The sequence below is a fragment of the Prionailurus viverrinus genome, chromosome X, assembly GCF_022837055.1.
Source record: "Prionailurus viverrinus isolate Anna chromosome X, UM_Priviv_1.0, whole genome shotgun sequence".
In the NCBI taxonomy this organism is placed as follows: domain Eukaryota; kingdom Metazoa; phylum Chordata; class Mammalia; order Carnivora; family Felidae; genus Prionailurus; species Prionailurus viverrinus.
In genome coordinates, this window is record NC_062579.1 from 117,430,166 (window position 1) to 117,457,155 (window position 26,990).

General features: G+C 40.3%; 1 protein-coding gene across 7 annotated transcripts in view; it reads left to right on the forward strand.

The window, feature by feature from the left end:
- The first annotated feature begins 3,693 nt into the window (after positions 1-3,693).
- PASD1 (PAS domain containing repressor 1) overlaps positions 3,694-26,990 on the forward strand; it is a 188,555-nt gene continuing 165,258 nt past the window's right edge. For all 7 annotated transcript variants that reach the window (XM_047844743.1, XM_047844742.1, XM_047844746.1 and 4 more), the window contains exon 1: positions 3,694-3,780. The gene's annotated coding sequence lies outside the window, so the exon portion shown is untranslated. The remainder of the gene's footprint in view (positions 3,781-26,990) is intronic.

Consider the following 26,990-nt stretch of genomic DNA (forward strand, 5'->3'; position numbering starts at 1 on the left):
GCATGGGCAGGATTTCAAAAGGTAACAGTGAGAAGTGCATTCCAAGTGAAAGGAGACTCAGGGAGCCCTGAAGACTCTTAGATTTGTAAATTTGGGACACAGCATCTCCAGAAGGGGTGTTCCCCATGTGGGGTGGAGGCTAGGCTAGGCTTCATGGGCCCTGCTTGTTAGCCAGGGAAGGGGTGTCTAGGGTCTTCTCCAAGTTACAGACCAGCAGGACCTGCTTAGTGTTCAAAAACACTAAAAAGTACACAAAACAATATAATACACACTTATGTCTCCACTACCCAGCTTTAACTGATATTAACATTTTACCAAACTTGCTTCGGATAGCATTTTTCAATTTCTCAGGCTATGTAAAAGCAGGTAACAGATGACGTGAAAGCCTAAGGTTAGGGCTTTTATTATCCCATCAAGGGTGGATAAACTACAATCTGGGATATTTGAAAGTTATATGAATTTCCAACTTCTCTGTCCATAAATAAAACTTAATTAGCAGACAGCCATACCCATTTGTTTGAGTATTGGCTACGGCTATTCTTAAACTGCAGGGGCAGAGCTGAGTTGAGACAAAGATGAATCACAAAGCCTAAACTATCTACTGTCTGGCCTTTAAGAGTTTGCTGATTCTTGCCATTTAACAAAAGAGCCCAAGGGGAAGTGGTTCCAGGATCGGTTAATTCAGTAGAATGATGACATTGGGCCTCCAGGTAGTTCTCCATGTGCATGACTGCCATATGCCTGCCACATCTATGGCTGCCATAGCTCCAAGCATCATGTATCATAGGACAATGTTCAAAGGTTGTAGTGGGGTAGGGGGACTTTCCTGGTATGTCTCTCTTCCTTCCTTCCTTCCTTCCTTCCTTCCTTCCTTCCTCCCTTTCTTTCTTTTTTTCTGTCTTTCTTTCTTTCTTTCTTTCTTTCTTTCTTTCTTTCTTTCTTCTTTGGTGTGTGTGTGTGTTTGTGTGTGTGCGTGTGCGTGTGTGTGTGCATGTGCGTGTGCGTGTGCGTGTGCGTGTGTGTGTGACTTTTTTAACAGGGAGGATATTCTTTCCCAGAAAGTATAAACTTAAAAACGAAAAGATTGGATTGTAAGAGGCAAGAGGGGATGTGGGGGGAGACCACTTAAAAATCCAGTAGGCAGTGCCAGCATCTGGGAGAGACATGAAGTGACAGGGGTTTGGACCAGAGGGTGTTATGTGGAGTGGAGGTGGTCGGATTCTGGGTATATTTTGAAGGACAAGCCAGGGGACTGGATGTTGGAGGAAAGTATTTGAATCAAGCAGGACTCCAAGGTTTCTGGCTTGGACAACTGGGTGTCTGTTATTCCAGGAGACAAGGAAGACAGTTTTGGTGTATAGGTGAGGATCAAGTCTCAATGTCCTCGCTGTTTCGCCATATTTCCAAGTGATAAGGAGTGAGGATATAAAGCAGAGGCAGTGTTTTGCTAAAAATCCCTATAACTCAAAAGTGTTATTTTTCTACTCTGAAGAAATAGAGTCTTTTATGAGTTAGTGGAACAATGTTATATATGGGTCCAGCATTTTGCAAATTTACAAAGTGTTTTTATACCCACTTTTTCATTTGACCCTGAACTCTGGACATCTGAAGCACAGGAATCCTCCTCACTTTACAGATGAGAAAACTGGGATGCAGAGAGGGGAAGTCCAAAGGCTGGAATGGGAGGTGTGTTCTCTCATGGGTCAGAAGGGGGCTGTTAAAACTGACCCTTGTCTTTCATGGGCAACATGTTTGCTTTTGTTTATCTTTGATGTACAGCTGACTAAGACTACACTCTGTATTTTCCCTCTTTAATATTACATACAAACTTTATTTTATATTTTTAAGTATCTTCCTATTATTTTAACATTTTCATACCAAAAAAACCAGACAGTAACTTGCGTTTTTTGCTTATTTTTAGACAATTGCATGTGTTTTGAATCATCTCTAAAAGCTTATTTCCACAGCACATAATGAAATTAATTAAATTGCCTTTTGAAGCAGGACTGCTTTGTTTCCTTCTGAAATGATGACTCATGAGGTCTGATTGAGTCTCATTTATATTCCTTCTTCAGCAAGTAATTTAAATATGAGTTATATAGAAAGGAACAGAAGGAACAAGGAAAACAAACACACAAACAAAACCATTCCTTGCTTTTACCTCTTTGACAAGTTATCAGTTATCCTGGATGTAGAATTACATGGGTGAAAGCTGTCACGTTCTGTCAATACTAAACATTCATATTGACACAGCATTGTTAACTGGCAGCTATGTGTCCTGGGTTGTGTAAATGGGGCAAGGAAAGTAGATTTGGGCTTAATACAAGGGAACATTTTCCGATCTGTTGGGATGCCCAGCATTGCTACCTTCTAGCTTGGGTGGCAGCGAGTTGCTTGATGCATGGATATGAGAAGAGAACGCTGCTTGGTGGGGAGCATGGTGGCAGAGGAGTTTTTGTTTAACAGTCAATCTGAACCATGGGAGACTAGGGCAAGGTAGGTGTTTGAGTAGTGTGTTGTGGTGTGATGATGGTGCATATCCTGAAGTAAATGCTTATTGTGACGGTCACTTTTTATTTTACACTTAGAAACTTTTTGAGAGTTGGAGACACAGAACTTAGACATAACAGGCATGTAATGAATGTTTGCTGAATGCTTGCCTATAGGGATTGGGAAGAGGAGGAATGGCTGAATGGATGGGCTCATGCATGACCCAGTATGATGGAACTGCAATAGGAGGGATTCGAGATACCTTGATGTGGACTTTGAAGGCTGGCTTCGAACTAAAGGGAACTTAGAGCCTGCATTCAATGTGAACATTATGGGCCAAGTGAGCATTTCACGTGGTGCTTCTTCTGGTGGCAGTGGGTATTGGGAGATTGTCCAAGCAGTCTTTTTGGTTTGTTTATTTTTCAAGAAAGCCAGCCAAGTAGGTCCCCTGAAATGTATTGCTATTCCCCTCCTAGCTGTCCTACCACCCTCAAAGGCCCCCACCAACACACACATTGGGTTTTAATGCCAACAGCTGATATGCAGCCAGTTCATTTTCTTGGTTTTAAAAAAAATGTTTATTTATTTATTTTGGGAGAGAGAGAGAGAGAGCACGTGCACATACGTGTGCATGCATTTACAAGTGGGGGAGGAGCAGAGAGGAAAGGAGACAAAATTCCAAGAAGGTTCTGCACTGTCAGCGCACAGCCTGATGTGGGGCTTGATCCCATGAATACTGAGATCATGACCTGAGCTGAAATTGAGGATCCGATGCTTAACCAACTGAACCACCCAGGCGCATCCATTTTCTTGCTTTTTGTTGAGAGATATTTTGTTCCTTACTCCAACGAATTTGCTAGGAATTTTGCTGATAGAAAGGGAAGGAGGACCCTCAGAGAATGTGGACAGGTGGCTTACAGAGGTGACACAGGTTGCTCAATTTGTTTTATAAAACAGTAAGTAATAATAAACTCCTACTTAGAGATGTATTTCTCCCTGATTTTCAGAAATGCAAGGGTGGAAAGTGCCCGGGGACTGAAGCTAGATGGAAGTGATTTGGGTCCATTTAAATTTTTTCCATTCTCAAGAGGTGTGTATCATGGAAAAGCAATAACATTAGGGAAAGTATATTGTGAGTTTTGAGGGACACTTTTGGCTAATTTCCATAATCACTCTGTGCCTTCATGTCCTCATAGGTGAGTGGAGACAACACCTGCTTGTTGTATGGCTGTATGCAAAGGCCAGCCCGATGATACCTGTTGTTTTGTATGCTGCAGGGTTGAATTCAAGGTACCTATATTTAGATGATTACTCCTATTTGCTGATTAATGGTGCTTATTTTAAAAGTGATTCTGGTACCCAAACAAAATAACAATCCACTCTCATTGCTAGCATGGTCTGCTTTGTGAAGTCAGATTCTACTCAAAGACTACATTCCACAGAAAATAACCACTTTCAACTCTGCACTCATTTCATTACTCTTCCGGCCATAGCACAATTACCCTCTGAGCTGTTTGCTAACAACACTTGTTAACTGCAGGCCTGGAAACAGACAGATAAGTCCAAATCAGAACACTTTACTAGGCCCAACACACATGATGGGCAAAAACCTTTCTCTTATATTTCCATTGTCACTGCTCAAGCAAACTCTAAAAGAAACCCAACATTTTCTATATCTACAGAAAACACTTCTTCCCAAGAGAGTGTTCAGAACTTTCCTCTCCCATCTATGGCTTCTGTCTAACATCCCCTTGTTTGCCTTGCACGTATTTTCTTCTATATAGCTACTGAGTCCGATGGGCCTGGCATTGGTCTTTTTACCTAGAAAACTGAGCAGTGAACCTCACTGCCAACCCAGGCCAAGTCAGGATATATAACTGCTACCAAATATTGGGGATTAGCTACCAAAGTTCCAGAAAGACCTTCATATCCTTCAAAGTTCAACATTGTTTCTTACCAGGGTACCACAAAGAGTAAATAAAAGAATGATTCATAATATAATAACTGCCCACTCATTATTCCTTAATCTTTTATTAATCTCCCTTATTATGAATTGGGGAAACATGCTAAAAAAGAAGATATTATCACTCTTTCTGTCTCTGTAACAACAACAGTAATTATCTGGTGGAACTCATCCCACTTCTCTACAGGGAATGATTATTTGCTTCAGGACTAAACAAAATGAGAAATTATGACATCACTGAATCCACTTTTAAAATTAATATGAAGCACTTGTCATGAAAACATGGATTTCCCAATGGGAAATAATGTGACTAATATCAAGTGAATCAGAAATATGAAAGTGTCAGGCTGTCATTTACCTGAGCAGTTTGTTTTGGTTCTGTAAAAGGGAGCATTGGAAGAATTGGCAATTAGGAAAAGAAACACAAAGACAAACGACCAAATATCAAAGCAAAAAAACAAAAAGTTGCCACCCAAATTCTTAGTAGCCGCCCATATTTTCACTGACTTCTTATCTTAGTATGGAACCAACAAAGTTGCAGAAGAGATCATAGAATCTTAGAACTCAATGAGTCCATTAGAACTCAATGAGTCCAGATGTTTCTTAACATTCTTCTTTTTTTGTTTAAAAAACAGAACACCTTTTCTTACTAACATTTAATGTGGAAGGTCATTATGGGAAATTTTTGTGAGCACAGCTATCCTAGTTGAAGGGCATGCATGTGTGTGTTCACACGTGTGTGCATGCATATGCATTGGGGGGCTGAGGGATGTTCTCTCACATCCACTATACACATGTGCACTCCCTAAGCACCTTTCCAGGAAGCTCATGGCCTTGAGGAGTTTAGAAAAAAGACCCATCCATCCTACACTCCTCTCTGGTGATAGAGGGCTCAGAGTCTCAGAGCTGGACCTCCTCCGTGCCAGGCCTGTGCACCCCAGGTGGGGCACCTGAGCTGACCTGTGGAAATCTCCTCGCACTTACCTTTGTTCTTGGCCCCCTAGTGTGGGGAAAATTTGCCTGGCCACTAAAGAGTTTTGCTATCATTAGCCAGCTCCACATTTCAGTTGTTAAACTTCCTTGCTCTGATGTTAATGTGGATCCAGTCAGAACAGAATTTTAGGCATGAAAAAATCTGTGGTCCTTTTATCCTTGATTAATTTAGTGACATTCTAGAAAGGAAGCTCAGAAGCTTGAAACATCCTTGATCACTAATTATATACTTTTTCTTTTGGTAATATAAACATAATTCAAAACTTGATTAAAATGTCTCAATTTTTTTCACTAAGGAAAGAACATTTATAACTCAACTTTGCCATATGTTCTTGTCCCAAGTGCTTGTCATCTCGATTAAATTGCTCATAACTGTTTGCAACATAGAAGCTTTGGCAGAGTTGGGCAGCCTATTTCAGAGCCTGATCTGATCTGTTGGCATGAGTGGTGGTAAAGGAGTCGACTTAGATACTGTCATGTGCTTTTTGTAGTGAATTTCTGAGATGTTATTAATTGAATTTGGTTGATCTCTCCTTCAGCTCAAATGTGTGGCCTGCTACCATTTAATTGATGAAACCTGGGACAGAAATAAACGCTATCAAACTAATGCTCAAGTTAAATTTGTGGGTTAGTCTACTGTCTTGAAACTGAATAGCAAGATTAATAACATCCTTCCAGTTCAGTTCTCTCACTAAGAACCACTAAATAGGTACTGTGCAATGGCCTCTTCTGAAGTTTGGAGCCATTCCAGAGGAAGGTGCCAGGGTCTGGGCTGGAAGCACAGCAGTCACCCCAAACCATCCACAATGCCCTTGCTCCTCCCAGGACAGCCTCGCAGAGTCCTAATGGGACCCAACCTGTACACACCAGCTTGGCAGTACACACCAGCTTACTGAGTGCGTGTGGCTCACCAGTCCCTGTAAGTGGCAAACAGGGACATGGAGACAGGGAAGACTTGGTGTCACCTGAGTGTGGTAGGCAGTGAAAGGACAGAGGCATAGACAGGCAGGCCAATACTGTTTAGAAGGTGCACCAAAGAAGGTTTGGACAGGGTACTTTAAGTGCATGAAAAGGAAGTAGCTAACTCAGGATGGAGGGTGAAAACAGCACAATCAAGTACGAGGGGAAGCTTCTAGGAAGAGGTGATGCCTGGGCTAAGTCTTTTGTAAAAATGAAAACATATTTTTTTCTTATTATCAGAAGCTATGTATTTGTTGTAGGAAACAATTACTACTTCCCCAAAACAACAACAAAAATCATTGTAATACCACCACCAGAGATAACTACCACTTACACTTGAAGTATATCCTTTCAGTCTATCTGTGCATCTATGGATATATACAAGTGCTTTAAAAATGTTCTCACATAGTGAGTGGCTGATTTGTTACTTCCTTTAAAAAAGCCTAACAATACACAATGAATATTTTTTCTTGTCATGAAATATTCTACAAAATATTGCATTGCATGGGGTACCCTAATTTACTCAATTCTCTATTTGAGGAATTTGAGTTGTGGCAAAACTTTCACTGTTATTAACTATGATGAAGATCCTTACAGTTAAATCTTTTTACACATCTATAATTGTTTCCTTAGGACAGATTCTTAGAATGAAAATTGCTGGTTCACAGGTTGTATATATATGAGGCTAAATGCCAACCAGCCTCCAAGATAGCCCCAATGATCCTTGCTGCCTGTTATTCACATGTTTGTGTGGTCCCCTCTCATAAATAATAGGGCTGTCCTGTAAGACCAATGGGATATTAAAGAAGTGACATGTATGCACTTCTTTTTTAAAAGTTAAATAAAGGGGCATCTGGGTGGCTCAGTCGTTTAAGTGTCCAACTTTGGCTTGGGTCATGATCTCATGGTTTGTGGGTTTGAGCCCCATGTTGGGCTCTCTGCTGTCAATGTGGAGCCTGCTTCAGATCCTCTGTCCCCCTCTATCTTCCCTCCCCCACTTGCTCTTTCTCTCTCTTGTTCTCTCTCTCTCTCTCTCAAAAAAAAGATAAAAACATTAAAAAAAGTTTAAAAGTTAAATGAAATTTTGAGATATTTTTCTTTTTCTTTTTTCTAGCTGTATTGAGGCATAAAAAACTGCATATATTTAAGGTGTACAATTTGATGCTTTGATACATGTATAAATTGTGTGTATCATTGTGTGATCACCAAAATCAAGCAAATTAACACCTCCATCACCTTACATAGTATGTGCATGTGTGTGTGTGTGTGTGTGTGTGTGTGTGTGGCGAGTCACTTAAAATCTACCTTTTTAGCAAATTCCAAATATACAATAAAGTATTGTTAACTCTAGTCACACTGCAGTATATTAGCTCTCCAGAGCTGTTCATCTTGCATAACTGAAAGTTTGTACCCTTTGACCATCACCTCCTCATTTCCCCCAACTCTCCAGTTCCTGGCAACCACCATTCTACCGTCTGCTTCTATAAGCTTAACTATTTTAGATTCTACATATAAGTGAGATCATGCAGTACTTGTCTTTCTGTGTCTGTATTATTTCACATGGTAGAATGTCCTCCAGGTTCATGCATATTGTTATAAATGGCAGGATTTCCTTCCTCTTGAAAGCTGCATGATATCCTACTCTATGTGTAAGGTATGGACTTCTGAGACTAGATCATAAACAACATTGCCATCCTGCCTTGCTTTCTTGGGTTACTTGTTTTGGGGGAAGCCGACACCTTGTCATGAGGCCACTCAAGCTGTGCTATTGGGGTCAATATGGTATAGAACCGAGGCCTCCTGTCAACCACCAGCACCAACTTCCCAGCCATGTGAGTGAATCACCTGGTAAGCACGTCCTTTATAGTTTCATTTAAGCCTTAAGATGACTGTAGTCCCTGCAGGCATCTTGACCAAGAGACCCTGAGCCAGAAGCACCCAGGTGAGCCACTCCCCAATTCCTGACCCACAAAAACTGTGAGATATTCAATATGTATTTTTTGTGTAAACTGGTTAGTTTAGGAGTAATTTGTTATGTAGCAACATGTAATGCAATATGTATCACTTTTGCTGTTAATTTTTTAAATATCTCTGAATTTTTTTGTGAGGTTTATGTTTGTTTTTTCAGAATCCTATTGACCATTTTATTTTCCTTCTCTGTGTTCTTTCAATCATATTTATACGTTGTTGGATTTCTTTATTGATATTAAATCTTTTTTAAAATACTTATTTGTTTAATGTTTGAGAGAGAGAGAGAGAGCGAGAGAGAGAGAACGCACACACAAGGGAGGGGCACAGAGAGGGAGAGAAAGAATCTGAAGCAAGCTGTGCACTGTCAGCTTACAGCCCAACGTGGGGCCCAATCTCATGAACCATGAGATCATGAACTGAGCTGAAGTCAAGGGTTGGATGGCCAACCGACTGAACTACCTAGGTGCCCTGATTTTAAGAACTTTATATATTAAGAATATTAACTTTTGCCTGTCATAAACCTAATATTTCCCCTCGGTGTTTATTTTCCTGAAATGAAGTACAAAGGCACAAGGCAAGATTGGGTGGTGGGGAGAAGCCATGGGATTGCAAGCAGAAGAGCATCATGGGACATGTGGGGAAGCTAGAGGAGGTAGATGAGAATAATGAGGGAGACAGGAGTGCTGGGAAACTAGACCTGTGCTTCTCAAGCTGAGTGTTCATGATAATTGCTTGGAAATTTGCTTAAAAGGCCAAGTCAGTAGGTCCGGGGTCAGGCCAGAAGTTCCCAGGTAATGCTGATGCTGCTGATATGGGGACTACACTTTGAATGGTAAGGATTTAGAGAGATAGGAGATAATTTGTGGAGGAAATCTTAGAAAATAGCAACAACAACAATAAAAAAGGAAAAGTTAAAGTCACCAGTAGTCCCATGATTCAGAGATAACTCTCTGTTATACTGAGCAGCTGGACCACTGTCCTGAAGGGGACAGAGGGCACAAATATCTCAGTATATACATATTTTTTATGTTTTCTCTCTCTTTTTTTAATTTAATTTTTTATTTTTTAAAATTTACATCCAAATTAGTTAGCATATAGTGCAACAATGATTTCAGGTGTAGATTCCTTAGTGCCCCTTACCCATTTAGCCCATCCATCCTCCCACAACCCCTCCCATAACCTCTCCATATTTCTAAGTCTCTTCTGTTTTGTTCCCCTCCCTGTTTTTATATTATTTTTGTTTCCCTTCCCTTATGTTCATCTGTTTTCTTTCTTAAAGTCCTCATATGAGTGAAGTCGTATGCTTTTTGTCCTTCTCTAATTTCACTTAGCATAATACCCTCCAGTTCCATCCACATAGCTGCAAATGGCAAGATTTCATTCTTTTTGATTGCCGAGTAATACTCCATTGTGTATGTGTGTGTATATATATATATATATATATATATATATATATATATATATATACCACATCTTCTTTATCCATGCAGACATCGATGGACATTTGAGCTCTTTCCATACTTTGGCTATTGTTGATAGTGCTGCTATAAACATGGGGGTGCATGTGTCCCTTCGAAACAGCATACCTGTATCCATTGGATAAATGCCTAGTAGTGCAATTGCTAAGTCGTAGGGTAGTTCTATTTTTAGTTTTTTGAGGAACCTCCATACTGTTTTACAGAGTGGCTGCACCAGCTTGCATTCCCACCAACAATGCAAAAGAGATCCTCTTTCTCTTCATCCTTGCCAACATCTGTTGTTGCCTGAGCTGTCAATGTTAGCCATTCTGACAGGTGTGAGGTGGTATCTCATTGTGGTTTTGATTTGTATTTCCGTGATGGTGAGTGAAGTTGAGCATTTTTTCATGTGTCAGTTGGCCATCTGGATGTCTTCTTTGGAGAAGTGTCTATTCATGTCTTTTGCCCATCTCTTCACTGGATTATTTGTTTTTTGGGTGTTGAGTTTGATAAGTTCTTCATGGATTTTGGATACTAACCCTTTATCTGATATGTCATTTGCAAATATATTCTCCCATTCTTTCGCTTGCCTTTTAGTTTTGCTGATTGTTTCCTTCGCTGTGCAGAAGCTTTTTAGTTTGATGAGGTCCCAGTAGTTCATTTTTATTTTTGTTTCCTTTGCCTCTGGAGATGTGTTGAGTAAGAAGTTGCCATGGCCAAGATCAAAGAGGTTTTTGCCTGCTTTCTTCTCAAGGATTTTGATGGCTTCCTGTCTTACATTTGGCCTTTCATCCATTTTGAGTTTATTTTTGTGTATGGGGTAAGAAAGTGGTCCAGGTTCATTCTTCTGCACGTCGCTGTCCAGTTTTCCCAGCACCACTTGCTGAAGAGACTGTCTTTATTCCATTGGATATTATTTCCTGATTTGTCAAAGATTAGTTGGCCATACATTTGTGGGTCCATGTCTGGATTCTCTATTCTGTTCCATTGATCTGAGTGTCTTTTCTTGTGCCAGTACCATACTGTCTTGATGATTACAGATTTGTAATACAGCCTGAAGTCTGGGGTTGTGTTGGCTCCTGCTTTGGTTTTCTTTTTCAAGATTGCTTTGGCTATTCGGGGTCTTTTCTGGTTCCATACACATTTTAGGATTGTTTGTTCTAACTCTGTGAAGAATGCTGGTGTTATTTTGATAGGGATTGCATTGAATATGTAGATTGCTTTGGGTAGTACTGACATTTTAACAATATTTATTCTTCCTATCCAGGAGCATGGAATCTTTTTCAATTTTTTTTTTGTGTGTCTTCTTCAATTTCTTTCATAAGCTTTCTATACTTTTCAGTGTACAGATTGTTCACCTCTCTGGTTAGATTTATTCCTAGGTATTTTATGTTTTTTTTCTGTGACTGTGAATGGGATTGATTCCTTGATTTCTCTTTCTGTCACTTTATTGTTGGTGTATAGGAATGCAACTGATTTCTGTGTTTTGATTTTATATCCTGCAACTTTGCTGAATTCATGAATCAATTCTAGCAGTTTTTTGGTGGAATCTTTTGGGTTTTCCATATAGAGTATCATGTCATCTGCGAAGAGTGAAAGTTTGACCCCCTCCTAGCTGATTTGGATGCCTTTTATTCATTTGTGTTGTCTGACTGCAGAGGCTAAGACTTCCAATACTATGTTGAATAACAGTGGCAAGGGTGGACAGCCCTGTTTTGTTCCTGACCTTATGGGGAAAGCTCTGTTTTTCCCCATTGAGGATGATATTAGCGTTGGGTCGTTCATATATGGCTTTTATGATCTCCAGTTACGCTCCTTCTATCCCTACCTTCTTGAGGGTTTTTTATCAAGAAAGGATGCTGTATTTTTTCAAGTGCTTTCTCTGCATCTATTGAGAGGATCATATGGTGCTTGTCCTTTCTTTTACTGATGTGATGAACCACGTTAATTGTTTTGTGGATATTGAACCAGCCCTGCATCCCTGGTATAAATCCCACTTGGTCGTGGTGAATAATTTTTAATGTATTGTTGGATCCGGTTGGCTAATATCTTGTGGAGGATTTTTGCATCCATGTTCATCAGGGAAATTGGTCTATAGTTCTCCTTTTTAGTGGTGTCTCTGTCTGGTTTTGGAATCAAAGTAATGGTGGCTTCATAGAAAGAGTGGAAGTTTTCCTTCCATGTCTATTTTTTGGAACAGCTTCAAGAGAATAGGTGTTAACTCTTCCTTAAATGTTTGGTAGAATTCCCCTGGAAAGCCATCTGGCCCTGGACTCTTGTTTTTTGGTAGATTTTTGATTACTAACTCGATTTCTTTACTGGTTATGGGTCTGTTCAAATTTTCTATTTCTTCCTGTTTCCAGTTTGGTAGTGTATATGTTTCTAGGAATTTGTTCATTTCTTCCAGATTGCCCACTTTATTGGCATATAATTGCTCATAATATTCTCTTATTATTGTTTTTATTTCTGCTGTGTTGGTTGTGATCTCTCCTCTTTCATTATTGATTTTATTTATTTGGGTCCTTTCCTTTTTCCTTTTGATCAAACTGGCTAGTGGTTTATCAATTTTGTTAATTGTTTGAAAAACCAGCTTCTGGTTTCATTAATCTGTTCCACTGTGTTTTTTTGGTTTCGATAGCATTAATTTCTGCTCTAATCTTTATTATTTCCTGTCTTCTGCTGGTTTTGGGTTTTATTTGCTGTTCTTTTTCCAGCTCCTTAAGGTGTAAGGTTAGGTTGTGTATCTGAGCTCTTTCTTCCTTCTTTAGGAAGGCCTGGATTGCTATATACTTTCCTCTTATGACCGCCTTTGCTGCGTCCCAGAGGTTTTGGGTTGTGGTGTTATCATTTTCATTGACTTCCACATACTTTTTAATTTCCTCTTTAACTTCTTGGTTAGCCCATTCATTCTTTAGTAAGATGATCTTCAGTCTCCAAGTATTTGTTACCTTTCCAAATTTTTTCTTGTGGTTGATTTTGAGTTTCATAGCGTTGTGGTCTGAAAATATGCACGGTATGATCTTGATCTTTTTGTACTTACTTAGGGCTGATTTGTGCCCCAGTATATGGTCTATTCTGGAGAGCGTTCCATGTATATTCTGCTGCTTTAGGATGAAATATTCTGAATATATCTGTTAAGTCCATCTGGTCCAGTGTGTCATTCAAAGCCATTGTTTCCTTGTTGATTTTTTGATTAGATGATCTGTCCATTGTTGTGAGTGGGGTGTTGAAGTCTCCTACTATTATGGTATTACTATCGATGAGTTTCTTTATGTTTGTGATTAACTGATTTATATATTTGGGTGCTCTCACATTTGGCGCATAAATGTTTACAATTGTTAGGTCTTCTTGGTGGATATACCCCTTGATTATGATATAATGTCCTTCTGCATCTCTTGATACAGTCTTTATTTTAAAGTCTAGATTGTATGATATAAGTGTGGCTACTCTGGCTTTCTTTTGCTGACCATTAGCATGATAGATGGTTCCCCATCCCCTTATTTTCAGTCCGAAGGTCTTTAGGTCTAAAGTGGGTCTCTTGTAGACAGCATATAGATGGATCTTGTTTTCTTTATCCATTCTGTTACCCTATGTCTTTTGATTGGAGCATTTTGTCCATTGACGTTTAGAGTGAGTACTGAAAGATATGAATTTATTGCCATTATGTTACTTATAGAGTTGAAGTATATATATATATATATATATATATATATATATATATATATATATAATTTTTTTTACCTCTTTTCTCCGCTCAGAGGGTCCCCCTTAAAATTTCTTGCAGGGCTGGTTTAGGGGTCACAAACTCCTTTAATTTTTGTTTGTCTGGGAAGCTTTTTATCTCTCCTTCTATTTTGAATGACAGCCTTGCTGGATAAAGAATTCTTGGCTGCATATTTTTCTGATTCAGCACACTGAATATATCTTGCCCCTCCTTCCTGGCCTGCCAAGTTTCTCTGGATACGTCTGCTGAACACCTGATCTGTCTTCCCTTATAGGTTAGGGACTTTTTTCCCTTGCTGCTTTCTGGATTCTCTCCTTGCCTGAATATTTTGTGAATTTGACTATGATATGCCTTGTTGATGGTAGGTTTTTGTTGAATCTAATGGGGGTCGTCTGTGCTTCCTGGATTTTGATGTCTGTGTCTTTCCCCAGGTTAGGAAAGTTTTCCCCTATGATTTGCTCATATAACCGTTCTACCCTCTCTCTCTCTTCTTCTTCTTCTGGGACCCCTATCATTCTGATGTTGTTCCTTTTTAATGAGTTACTGATTTCTCTAATTCTTAAGTCGTGCTCTTTTGCCTTAATCTCCCTCTTTTTTTCTGCTTCATTATTCTCTATAAGTTTGTCCTCTATATCACTGATTCTCTGTTCTGCCTCATCCATCCTTGCTGCCGCTGCATCTATCCATGGTTGCAGCTCAGTTATAGCATTTTTAATTTCATTCTGACTATTTTTTACTTCTTTTATCTCTGCAGAAAGGGATTCTAATCTATTTTTGACTCCAGCTAGTATTCTTATTATCGTGATTCTGAATTCTGGTTCAGACATCTTGCTTGTATCTGTGTTGGTTAAGTCCCTGGCCGCCGTTTCTTTGTGCTCTTTCTTTTGGGGTGAATTCCTTTGTTTTTTCATTTTGAAGGGATAAAAGGAATTAATGAGGTAGAAAAATTAAAATTAAAAAAATTAAAAATAAAAAACTAAAATTAAAAAATTAAACACACACACACAAATTGAATAAATGATGCTAGATTCTATGTGTGTTTTGGTCTGGGTGTTGAAAGTGGTGTCACAGATTAGAGAAAAAAAGGAGGGGAAGAAAAAATAAAGGAAATCGTTTGATAATTTGAAAAAATGAATACACTGAAGTAGACTAAAATAAGATGATGGGAGTAAAATAGAATTTGAAAAAATATACACAAAAATAAAGAATAAAGTAGAAAAAAATTAAAGAAAGCTAATAAAAATTAAAAATAAATATGAATCTTTTATTTTTCTGTATTAAAGAAAAAGAAAAGAAACAAAAAAGAAAAAAGATAAAAAAAGAAAAAAGGAAATCCTTTGAAAATTTGAAAGGGTGAATACACTGTAGTAGACTAAAATAAAATGATGGAAGTAAATAGAATTTGAAAAAATTTACATAAAAGCAAAAAATATAGTAAAAAATTAAAGAAAAATATTTTTAATAGAAATTGAAAGTAAAAATGAAGTTTTTCTCTTTCTGCATTCAAGAAAAAGATAAGAAATGAAAAAGAAAAAAAGAAAAAAAAGGGAATCGTTTGAAAATTTGAAAAGGTGAATGCACTGAAGTAGACTAAAAATAAAATGATGGACACAAAATAGAATTTGAAAATATTTCCACAAAAGTAAAAAATATAGTAATAAAATTTAATAAAATTATTTTAAATAAAAATTGAAGTTAAAAATGAATTTTTTCTCTTTCTGTATTCAAGAAATAGAAAAGAAGTGTAAAAGAGAAAATAAAAGAAAAATTGAATAGATGGACCTGCTAACAGATTGACATAGGACTGAAATTACTTCATTTTCACCTAGAAGTCAGTCTATGTAGTGCTTTATATTCCATAAACTAAGCTAGCGGTGAGACTTGTGCTCTTAAGAGCAAAGTTGGACCAGTTGGGTGGGGCTCAGTGTAACGGCTTTGCTCTCCACTAGATGGCGCTGCTAGCCTACTGGGGTGGATTGTTGCGGTGCTCGTAGGTGCGTATGGGCATTCGCGGGAGTGGTTAAAATGGCGCCACCCAGCTACCCCGGTCTGTTCTCCTGGATCAGCAATCGCACACCCGTCCTCTGTCTTCAGCTCTCGTCCACTCCCCACTTTTTCACTCTTCGTGACCAGGCCCCAGGCAGTACCTCTCTCCCGAGTTTTGTCTCAGATGTAGCTGTTTTCCCCGCCCCTTACTTCCAAAGGACTGCGGCTTTGACCTGGTCTGCCCCTCTGTGGGAGGGTCTCACCCAGTAATGGCTGAATGCTGGCTGCACCCAGGAATGCCTGCTGGACCCTGCTGCTGCCAGTGCCCTGAGACTACGGCCACGTGCCAGCCCACCCCAGAAAAATTTGTGGGATAGTGTAGCAGCAGCGTTTCGGGGATTATGGAAAATTGCAACACACATCTGGCACCAGGCTTTACCCTTAACGACCTTGTTTCAGCACCAGCGAATGTGGCCATTTTCTGGGGTCTTCTGGGACCAGGTGGCTCCAACAGTCTCCACCAAATGTCCTTCCAGCAGTGGAACCGCTTTTCCCTGTGTGGCCCGAGAACCTCCCGGACCCCACTCTGTTCCTGGGGATTCACCTTTCCCACCAGAGCACCTCCAGGTAGGGAGCTGCGGAGTTGCAGCCTTTGTGCTCCCTTTGTTTACAGTCTTAATGGAACTTAAACCCTCTCCTTTCTCCTTTCTCCCTTTTTAGTTTACTCCCTGCAGCTGTTTCCAATTTTCCACTTTCTCTCCAGCTGCTTTTGGGGAGGGGTGCTTTTCTTGTATTCTCTCCTCCGCCCCAGTCTCAGTCCTCTCTCTGCTCACAAAAGCACCTCCCTTCCTGCACCTTCTTGCTCCCCAAGTTCACTTCTCCATGCCACATACCTGCTGAAAGCTGTGGTTCAGGTTGTGCAGATTGTTGTGTTAATCCTCCAGTCAGTTTTCTAGGTGTGTAGGATGGTTTAGTGTTGGTCAGGCTGTATTTCATGGACGCGAGACACACAAAAAGCTTCCATGTTGTTCCGCCATCTTGGCTCCTCCCTTCAGTATATATATATTTGAAGGTGGTGCTAATGAGGTTTGTTGCCAGCCTGACTGCACTCTGAGAATGAGGGAAGGGAGGACTTTGGGTTTCTGGTGTGGATAGTGGAAATGGTGATGACTATGGGGGAGGCAAGTGTTTTAGGGGGAAGAGAGGGAGAGAAGCCTGCTTGACACCATCACTAAACTGGAGGTGCTTGCCAGGATACTGAGGAGGTGTGAAGATGTCCAGTTTGTAGTTGGTGGGTCTGGAGATCAGGAAACAAGGCTTGCCTAGAGAGTATAAACTTCGGAGAGAAGAGCAAATGCCACAGTGAAGGGGTAAAGGTTGGGTGTTTGTGAGCTTCCCAGAGAGACCATGTAGCTTGTAGGAAAGGATGATCCAGGGCAGATCCCAGGCTTTAAGGGGCAGGCGGAGGAAGAAGAACCCAGGAAGAAGATCAAGAAGGATGATAACTAGAGTGTGGCATCACATAAGTGTCAAAGGATGTTTCAAGAGCCACCAGGATCGGGGCTGGTAAGCAGCCATTCCTCTACATCCGGCTGGGGCTAGGGCTAGAGGAAGAGACACCAATATGGATGGCATGCAGCTGGGCTGGGAGGTGGGGAGATCTGAGAAGCGGCAGTGGCTGGATAATGGAAGAGGGAGATTCCATGTGTCTTAGAATTTAAGGATTTATTTTTCTCTGAGCTTCGGTAATGTAAAGGCAGTGTGATGAATTTCTCAGATAATGAATTTTATTATATTTTGCAAGAGATTAGCTAATAAGATTAGACACTCTGAGCTTTTACTCTGTGCCAAGTGATATGTGTATAGATGTTCGTTTTTACACTCCTCAAACCCTGGGAGATATAGCCTACTTTAAAAATGAAGAAACTAAGGGTCAGAGAAGAAGTGAAGCAGCATGTTCAAGGTCACACAGCCAGTTTGTGGCAGAGCAGAGGTTTGGGCCAAATTATGGCTGATATCTAAAATCCCTGCTCAAATTTTCAGTTCTAGCACTTCCATGAGCTCTCAGTGGTGGGAAAGAGCCAGGGGCAACAGTAGCATTGGCTTGGATCATGGCAGGCAGGGTTGTAGTTGAGCAGGACAGTTCTTTTGCTTACAATACTTGGATCAGCAGTAGTGTCACCACATTTTTGTTCATCGTGAAACATTTTTTCCTATAATTCTGTCATATACTGTGTTATGATGGTATATATCAGACAAATCTTTGAAATAAGCAGGCTTGCTTCTTTGGCTTCCAGGGCTCCAGTCTCCTGACTTTAATCTTACTACACTGGCTGTTGCTGCTGCTTCTTCTCATATGACAGTTCCTCCTCATCTACTCTTAAGGTTAGAGGGCATAAAGCTTCTTCTTTTGTATCCTGTCTTTCCTCCTCCCCGCTCATTGTCTTCCTGATCTTACTCAAAATGATGGCTTTAAAAACCATGTATGAGCTCCTTCCAGGTTTACTTTTCCAGCCTAAGCCTCTCTCTTGAACCCAACTTGTACACCCAACTGTAAACTTTGCATAGCCTCTGGGTTTACAATAGACATTTCAACCCAAACCCCCAATCTCCTCCCCTAACTTGATTTTCTTGCAGACTTCTGAATCCCAGTAAATAGCAGTTGCTCAGGCTAAAACCTTGGAGATTAACTTTATATTGCTGTCTCCTACCCTAAATCTAATTCATCAACAAATCTTTCCATATTTCCTTTTACATATAGCCACTTCTCACTACCATCATGTCTTCCACCCCAGTCCTACCCATCATCGTCGTCATTGTCGTCATCATCATCATCATCATCATCATCATCTCTTTCTGGGGTGACTACAGTAGCCTTCTACCTGATTACCCTGCTTCTTCCCTTGTTCCATTTGGTATATTCCCTACATAGTTGCTAGATTGATGTTCTAAAAGTAAAACTTAGATCATGTCACTCTTCTGCCCAAAACTCTTACATAGAGTAAAACCAAAAGTCTCATATAATCTTCTTCCCAGTTACCCTATCCCCATCGCCTACTTTTCCCCCTTGAACTTAATGAACAGGTTGTGAGAAGGGATAATAATTTGCTTGAAAAAGAAGTAAGGCACATGTAGTGTAACATCAGAAAGGAATGAAAGAAAGAGTGGCTTTGGGCACAGAGAGAGGCATTTTTATACTGAACTGGGGTGTGTTGTAATTTTTGCTTGCTTGTTTGGTATTGTTGTGAGTCCTTTAATCCCTTAGGATGTGCCAGAAAACTGTAATAATCAAATATAGGCTATGAACACAAAAATCAGAGGGCCACTTGTCTTCATTACAATATTCTTGAACCTAATAAAAAAAAGTAGTGGCAATTTTAGACTCTGATAGAACCTGGTATCAACTACTCCACTGCCCCCTCATTTTGTAGATTGGGAAGTGACTAAGAGAAATTACCTTAATTAGCATCACCCAGGCCCCACAGCCCCATCCTGCCTCCTTTTGAGCAGTGTTGATAGGCTGTTGTGATGAAGGCTCCCAGCAATTGTGTTTTGGGGACTCAGTAAAGTACTCTGAAAGATTTTCTGAATATCAATGATCTTGAAGATGGGTTCACATTTTTCTAATTTCACATGGAATTAAAGTATTTATTTATTTATTTTAAAAATTTTTTTCATTTATTTATTTTTGAGAGAGAGCACAAGTGGGGAGGGTCAGAGAGAGAAAGAGACAGAATCTGAAGTAGGCTCCAGGCTCCGAGCTGTCAGCACAGAGCTCGACGTGGGGCTCGAACTCACAGACTGTGAGATCATGACCTGAGCTGAAGTCAGACCTTTAACCCACTGAGCCACCCAGGTGCCCCATGAAGTATTTATTTAGAGGGTAAGTGCTCTAATCATCTACAGTATGCTTCATGAGAGGTTTTGATTTAAAGCCTGTCGGTCGATTTCTGCCAAGGTGGTATTTTGAAATCAATACATTATGTCTAGTCCTGATAGAACATAGGGCTGTATCTGTGTGCTCTGCTGTCATGGGAAGTTTAAAAGCTCCTAATGGATCAACAGATTTTGAGTGAGACAGAAACCATTTAAAACTTTATGCAAAAATGGATGAGAAAATAAAGTCATAATAGTAACTTGAAAGTGATTATAGAGCCACAAGACTAAATGGGGTAAAAGTGCTTGTACACATCTAACTATGGTGTACTACCTTTCAACTTTTCAAATAGAACTTTCAGTTGTTAGTTTTTGAAACTCTGCTTGCATTTTTTTGGGGGGGGGAGATGTCAAAGCCAGTGAGAAAATTACAGACCTGACTGAACCAGGTCACATCATCCATGAATGTTAGTGAGAAGCCTGGGCTGCTGTTGAATCTGGATGGTGTCATGCTGGAAAGCAAAACAGTGCACTTCACACCTGAGGACAGAGTTAAGGGTGTTAAACTACAGGTGACTCTTGGACAGCAGGGGTTTGTACTGTGTGGGTCCACTTACATATGAAATTTTTCAATAAATACAGTACTGTAAATGTATTTTCTTTTCCTTCCTTTCTTTTCTTTCTTTCTTTCTTTCTTTCTTTCTTTCTTTCTTTCTTTCTTTGTGTGTGTGTGAGAGAGAGAGAGAAAGAGAGAGGGAGGGAGGGAGGGAGAGAATCCCAGGCAGGCTTTGTGCTGATAGCATGAAGTGGGGCTCAATCTTGTGAATTGTGAGATCATGACCTGATCCAAGATCAAGAGTCAGACACTTAACCGATGAGCCATCCAGGTGCCCCTCTTCCTTACAATTTTCTTAATAACACTTTTTTACTTTAGTTTACCTTAGTGTGAAAATACAATGTATAATACATATAATATACAAAATATATGTTAATTGACTGTTATGTTATTGGTAAGGCTGCCAGTCAACAGTAGCCATGGTTAAGTTTTGGGGGAGTCAAAAGTTATACTCAGATTTTCAAGTGCATGGAGAATCAATGCCCCTAAGCCTCATGTTGTTCAAGGGTCAATTGTACAGACAAGCTCAAGAAGCATTCTGGAAGTGCCTACTATGTATCCTACCACTGTTAGACAATGTAGGGGTGCCAGAGTGGAAGTCATGCTCAGTCTGGTAGGAGGAGGTGAACCAGAAGGCCTGACTAGGTCTGCAGTCAACTTTGAGACGAAGAGTGTGGGCTTTGAAGCAAGAAAGCCACCCTGAGTTCAAATCTTGCCTCTACCATGTCATAGCCATAAGCTTGGATAATTATTCTAACTTTTCTGAGCCTTGGTTGTTTCATCTGTCAGTTGGAGTTAATAATTGTGGCTGCTGTGGTGAGAATGATGTGAGATTATGTACATAAAATGTCTGCACTTAGTATGTACTGAGTAAATGTTGGTTATTTCTCTTTTCCTTTTAGCTCTTGTGCATGGTATATTAGTGACATTCAGAATAAGGCAGTTAATGGGTATCTTTTCATTTGAAACGTGAGGAGGGGTAAATCAATGTGTCTTGAGTGCTGGGCTAGAAATGACAGAGGAGACTGCACAGAGGAGGTAGGAATAAGTAAGGTTGACACAGTAAGAGGAAGCAAAGATAAGTCATAGTTCAGAGCTTCCCAATAGTTTTTCATTAAAATATCTACTTAGAAAATGATAATATTGTATGGCACACTGGAGCTGGACGAAGGAGTATTTTCATAGCTCGAAATATCCTGCCCACAGGCTGAGCCCTTGTCCCAGGCTTTGCCAGCCAGTGGAATGGCTGAGCAGGTCAATACCCATGCAAGCCTGTGCTAATTTGGAGTGTAGTAGGTGGGAAGCTGTGCTATAGAGAACTTAAAGGTTCAATGACCTACACCAGCCCCCTTAAATCCTTTCTGGAATGAGGCAGGGAATGAATTAATGGGACCTCAATCAGTCAATCTCCTACACTTGGCTTTGCGACAGCCAAAGATGGCTGGTGGCAGTTTCCTGAGGTTCAGTGCCACAGAGTGAGGAGAGGAGGTCACATGTACACAAAGAGTGAGGGTCAAATGGATGGTTATCTTTGGTGGCCTCCCCTTGCTTACCTGCCTTCTATAGGTTAGCTCATTGCACTGGCCTGCTCTAAGCCACCAAAGTTGTCTCTCCATACGCTGTAGTGCTTTGTGTGTCAGCACTCAATACATATGTGTTCAATTGGATTGAATAGATAAGACTGCTGGCCAAAGACCTTGCCCTATGTATTTGGGCTAGTGCCCTGCACAAATGCAAGTGTGATGGCAGGGGAGGCTCTCTGAGCTTATCACTTCTCTGATCTCCTTTATCCTTGTCTCTGGGCCTTACTCACTGAGCCCAAGATTCACTTCCAACCATAATGACTTCATAGTTCCAGATGCACTTGGTGCTGGTAGCCTCCCCCAACTAAAAACAATCCAGTGGCCACGTTTTCAAAGCCAGACCTTATATAAAAGAAGTAAAAGTGGAAATTCTGACACCTGCTACAATTATGCTCAGTGAAATAAGCCAGTCACAAAAGGAACCAGGAGTGTGTGATTCCACTTCTAAGAGTTGCCTAGAGCAGACAGATTCACAGAGACAGAAAGTAGAATGGTGGTTGCCAGGGGCTGGGGAGGAGGATTCAGGAATTGTTGTTAAATGGAAACAAAATTTCAGTTTTGGAAGATAAAAGGTTCTGCAGATGGACAGTGGTGATGCCTGCAAAAAATGTCAACGTACTTAATGCCACTCAACGTCACATGGTTAAATGGTTAAATGGTTAAAATGGTAACTTTTTTGTTATCTGTATGTTACCACACTTTTTAAAGAAAAGAAAAACAAGGGTAACAGACAGGTCTACAGACCTCAGTAAGAGAAAATTTCATGCAGTTTGAGCAATAAATTCAAACTTTTTATTATCAAAAGAGGAAGCCCAGCTTATGTCCAATTTACTGTAATTTTCAATCATATTTTGTAATGAGCTGAGTCACTTCTCTTTATTTCCTCCTTCTGTCTTCTCTCTTGTAGTTTTCAAATGGATTTAAAAGTACTTGCATAGGTGGCAGAACCCGTTTCAGTTGAGCTCACTGTCAGTGCTCATTGACAGAGGAATTGGATGAGGATAGGGAGGAGGACATGGGGGAGGGCCGACAACCATTAAGAAATGTGGCCAGCAGTGCCACTCAGTTGCCCTCAGAGCAATACCTTAGGGAGGCTCCTGCTCTGTGGGTTAATCCTCGGGAAAAGATACTCCTTATAATGTTTTTCCCATGGCTTCTGTCTGAAGCTTGTGGTGCTTCCTAAGAACTGGGTTGTGGCCTCAACTCTGAGCCACTGACTTGTGAATTTGGACCAGTCCCTTGTGGGACTGCATGGTTTCTGGGGACCCCTGTAGCGCTGTCAGTGCATTGGTCCAAGGCTGAAAGTCTCTTACCAGCAATATGTCTCACAATGCAGGAACAGTGTTTTCCCCAGGGACCAGATTACATATTTGACATGTGTTATGAGTTGAATTGTATCTGCTTCCTTCCCCTCCCCTGCTAAAAAAGATATGTTGAAATCCAAACCCCGAGTACCTCAGAATGTGACTTTATTTGGAGATAGTGTTTTTATAGAGGTAATCAAGTTAAAATGAAGTCTAGTGTGGGGCCTAATACAATAAAAAGGGAAAACTGGACACGGACACAACCATACACATGGGGAGAACACCACATGAAGATACAGGGAGAAGATGGCTGTCTGCAAGCCATGGAGAGAAGCCTGGAATACATCTTTCTGTCACAGCACTCAGAAGGAAGCACCCCTGTTAATACCTGGATCTCAGACTTTTATCCTCCAGACTGATACAAAAGATTGTTTGTTTGTTTGTTTTTGGTGGTTTTTTTTCTGTTTAAACTATCTGGTTTGTTGGTACTTTTTCATTTTACAATAGCTCTAAAAAAATCATATAGCAGGTAAAGCTGATTTCCCCCTGATTTCCTTCACTGGGAGCTGACAGTGTGACATATGGCCATTCATAGTTCCTGAGGTCCCCCAAGAATTCCTCTCACCTCACCTCTCAGAGCAAGTACCAGAGGCTCCAGGGAGAGTGAGCCACTGTCTCAGTGATGCCTGTCTCTTCCTAATAGGTTCAGGAAGTGGAAAGAGAGAGAAGGCTGATAATAAAGGGTTTCTTTATCAGAGGGTTTTAAGCACCTCTCCTGGAACAGGGACTGCATCAAGTGGCCTCTCCTCAATGAGTCATCACCAGAGCCTACCTGGGAGAGGGAAACTTTTCTGATTTACACAGACCCTCTTAATGTGTTCTTGTCACTTACAAAACGAAGAAAACTTCAGTGCTGACGTGCAGGCTTAGTCATATAGCCTCTCAATGTTCTCTAATCAGTATCACTTGGCCATCGCTAAGGTTTTTGTAAGTCCATCAACAGCTCTCACCTCCCCTACTTTCATTATTTCATAGTTAGAGGGCCTATTATAGGAAATATGTACTTTTATCAGCAGATTAGACATAAAATTATGTTGTGTATATAGTTGGTCAAAGCGCCTCTACTCAGCTCATCACGATTTTTCCACTAGGACCAAGGAAATTACCATCTGATTATTCTCTCCAGCCCCATCAAGTTAAGGAGCCTTTTTCAATCCAGTGTCCAAAGACTTGACCAAAATAGGTTTTTTATCTAAAAAGATTGATCTGAAAAAATGAGATGAAGAGCTGTTCTGAGTGGTTTAGGGAACAAACTTCATTTCATGAAAGTACACTGTCTTCCTCAACAAATCCTTTTTGGTTTAATTTCTCTGCAATAAGTTCCACTGCCTGAATTTGTGCAAAACACATAGCAGCTGTGGCAGCAAAGATATCTTATTGGAAATTAAATCAAATGTGTTGATTTTCTACTGAGATCCTGACATTTTTTCATAAAGGTTTTTGCTTTGTTGTTGTTTTTCTAAAGAATTGTTACAGGGAAGCGGTAAGGTGAACATTGGACAAGTTACCCAATCCTGTGTTTCCTAAGTTGTGCTGTCCTCAACGGGTCAGTCCTTTTCTCTCTTTACACTCTATCCTATGTCATCTTGTCTACACCTGTTAGCATATGTGCTGGTAATGCCCAAACACATTTCTCTAGGCCAGACCTCTCCTCTCAATGCCAGACCTTAGTGCCACATGCCTCTTTGACACCTCAGTCAGTTGTACCCCAAATTCCTCAAACTCATCCTGTACAGGCAAGTAAAGGGTGAAAATCATCATCTTATTTGCTTCCTCTTCACTACCCAGCATCACGGGGTCCCCGAGATGGCACCCATTGCTTTGCCCGAACTTGGCAAGTCCTCCTTCAATTCCTGTCCTTAATGCTTTTCCCTTCAGCCCCATATCAGTAGCCAAACCTTGTTAACTCAATCTTTGAAATATCTTCTACCCTTTTTAGCCACACTATCTCTCCATTTATTTAGTGTTTTTCTCACTATCTAAGCTGTTTTATAACAGTATACCCCTGAACCTCATTCCATGTTTTGTTTTGAGTGCTCCTGGTTTACACACTTTCTTTATCATGTGTGCACAATAAAATTTTACTAGGTACTACTTCAATGATTTGTTGGTTTTCCTTCTGTTTTGATGAACTTTTGACATCTCCTCACACTTTATTGTTTTAATGCAATCATTGTAGATTCACATACAATTTTGAGAAATAATACAGAGATCTCATATTGGGGGTCTGTCCAGAAACTCTGTCTGGTTTCCCTAATATTAACGCTTTGAAAAATTATAGTATAATTTCACAACCAAGATATTAACAGGGATGCAATCCACTTTTTCATATATTTCCAGTTTTACTTGTGCCCATGCACATATGCATCTGTGTGTCGTGTGTGAAAGTGTATACAACATTGTCCCCCGCTAGCTCATGTATCCACCACCACCCCCAAGACACTGAACAGTTCTTCCATCACTGTACGTACTTCCCACCAGTGTCCACATTCTGGTCCAATCTCTAACCCCTGGTAACCACTAATATACTCTTCATCTCTGTAATGTTCTCATTTCAAGATAGTTATATAAATGGAATCATGTAGTATGCAGGTTCTCATGTGTATCATTAGTTCGTTCCTCGTTATTGGTGAGTAGAATCCCATGTTCTAATTGCTAGCCTCAGTTTGTTTGTCTCTTCACCCATTGGAGGACGTCTCGTTTGTTTCCTGTTTGGGATTATTACAAATGAAGCTTTTATAAACATTCATGTATGGGGTTTTGAATGAACACAAGTTTTATTTTTTTTTTTTTTATTTTTTTTAAATCTTTTTTTTTCAACATTTATTTATTTTGGGGACAGAGAGAGACAGAGCATGAACGGGGGAGGGGCAGAGAGAGAGGGAGACACAGAATCGGAAGCAGGCTCCAGGCTCCGAGCCATCAGCCCAGAGCCTGACGCGGGGCTCGAACTCACGGACCGCGAGATCGTGACCTGGCTGAAGTCGGACGCTTAACCGACTGCGCCACCCAGGCGCCCCAATGAACACAAGTTTTAAAGTCTTTGGAATAAATGTCCAAGAATGCAGTTGCTGGGGTATATGGAATTTGCATGTTTAGTTTTATGAGAAACTGCCAAATGGTTTTCCAGAGTGGCTGTACCATTTTATATTCCTGCCAGCAAAGCATGGGTGATCCAGCTTCTCCACATCCTCCCTAGTATTTGATGGTGTCACTATTTTTATTCTAGCCATTCTGTTCAGTGTGTAGTGGTATCTCATTTTTATAATTTGCATTCCTTGATGGCTGATGATGTTGAGCATCTTTTCATGTGGTTTTTGCAATCTGCATACCTTCTTTGGTGAAATACATCTTCATGTCTCTTGCCCATTTTCTAATTGGCTTGTTAGTTTTTACTGTTGAAATTTGAGAGCATTTTATTTTTTAACTTTGTGTATGTATGTATGTATGTATGTATGTGTTTATTTATTTATTTTGAGAGAGAATGAGCAGAGGAGGGGCAGAGAGAAAGGGGGACAGAGGCTCTGAAGTGGGCTCCATGCTGACAGCAGAGAGCCTGATGTCAGGCTCGAACTCACAAACTGTGATATCATGACCTGAGCTGAAGTCAGATGCTCAGCTGATTGAGCCACCCCGGCACCCCAAGAGAACTTTATGCTACATACAAGTCCTTTGTCAGATATGTGCTTTGCAAATATTTTTCTTTCAGCTAGTCTTTTCACTCTCCACATGGGCTTTTGAAGAGCAAAAGTTTTACATTTTTGTCAGGTTCAATTTATTATTTTTCCAGGCCATCTTCCTGGTTTCAAATCTATGAACTCTTTGCCTGGTCGTAAATTGCAAACATTTTGTCCTTTTTTCCCCCAAAACTTTTATAGTTTTATGTTTTACATTTAAATTCATGATCCGTTTTGAGTTAATTTTTGTATAAGGTGTGAGGTTTTGGTCTATGTTCACTTTTTGCCTATGGGTGTCCAATTGTTCCAACACCATTTGTTGAAAGAGCC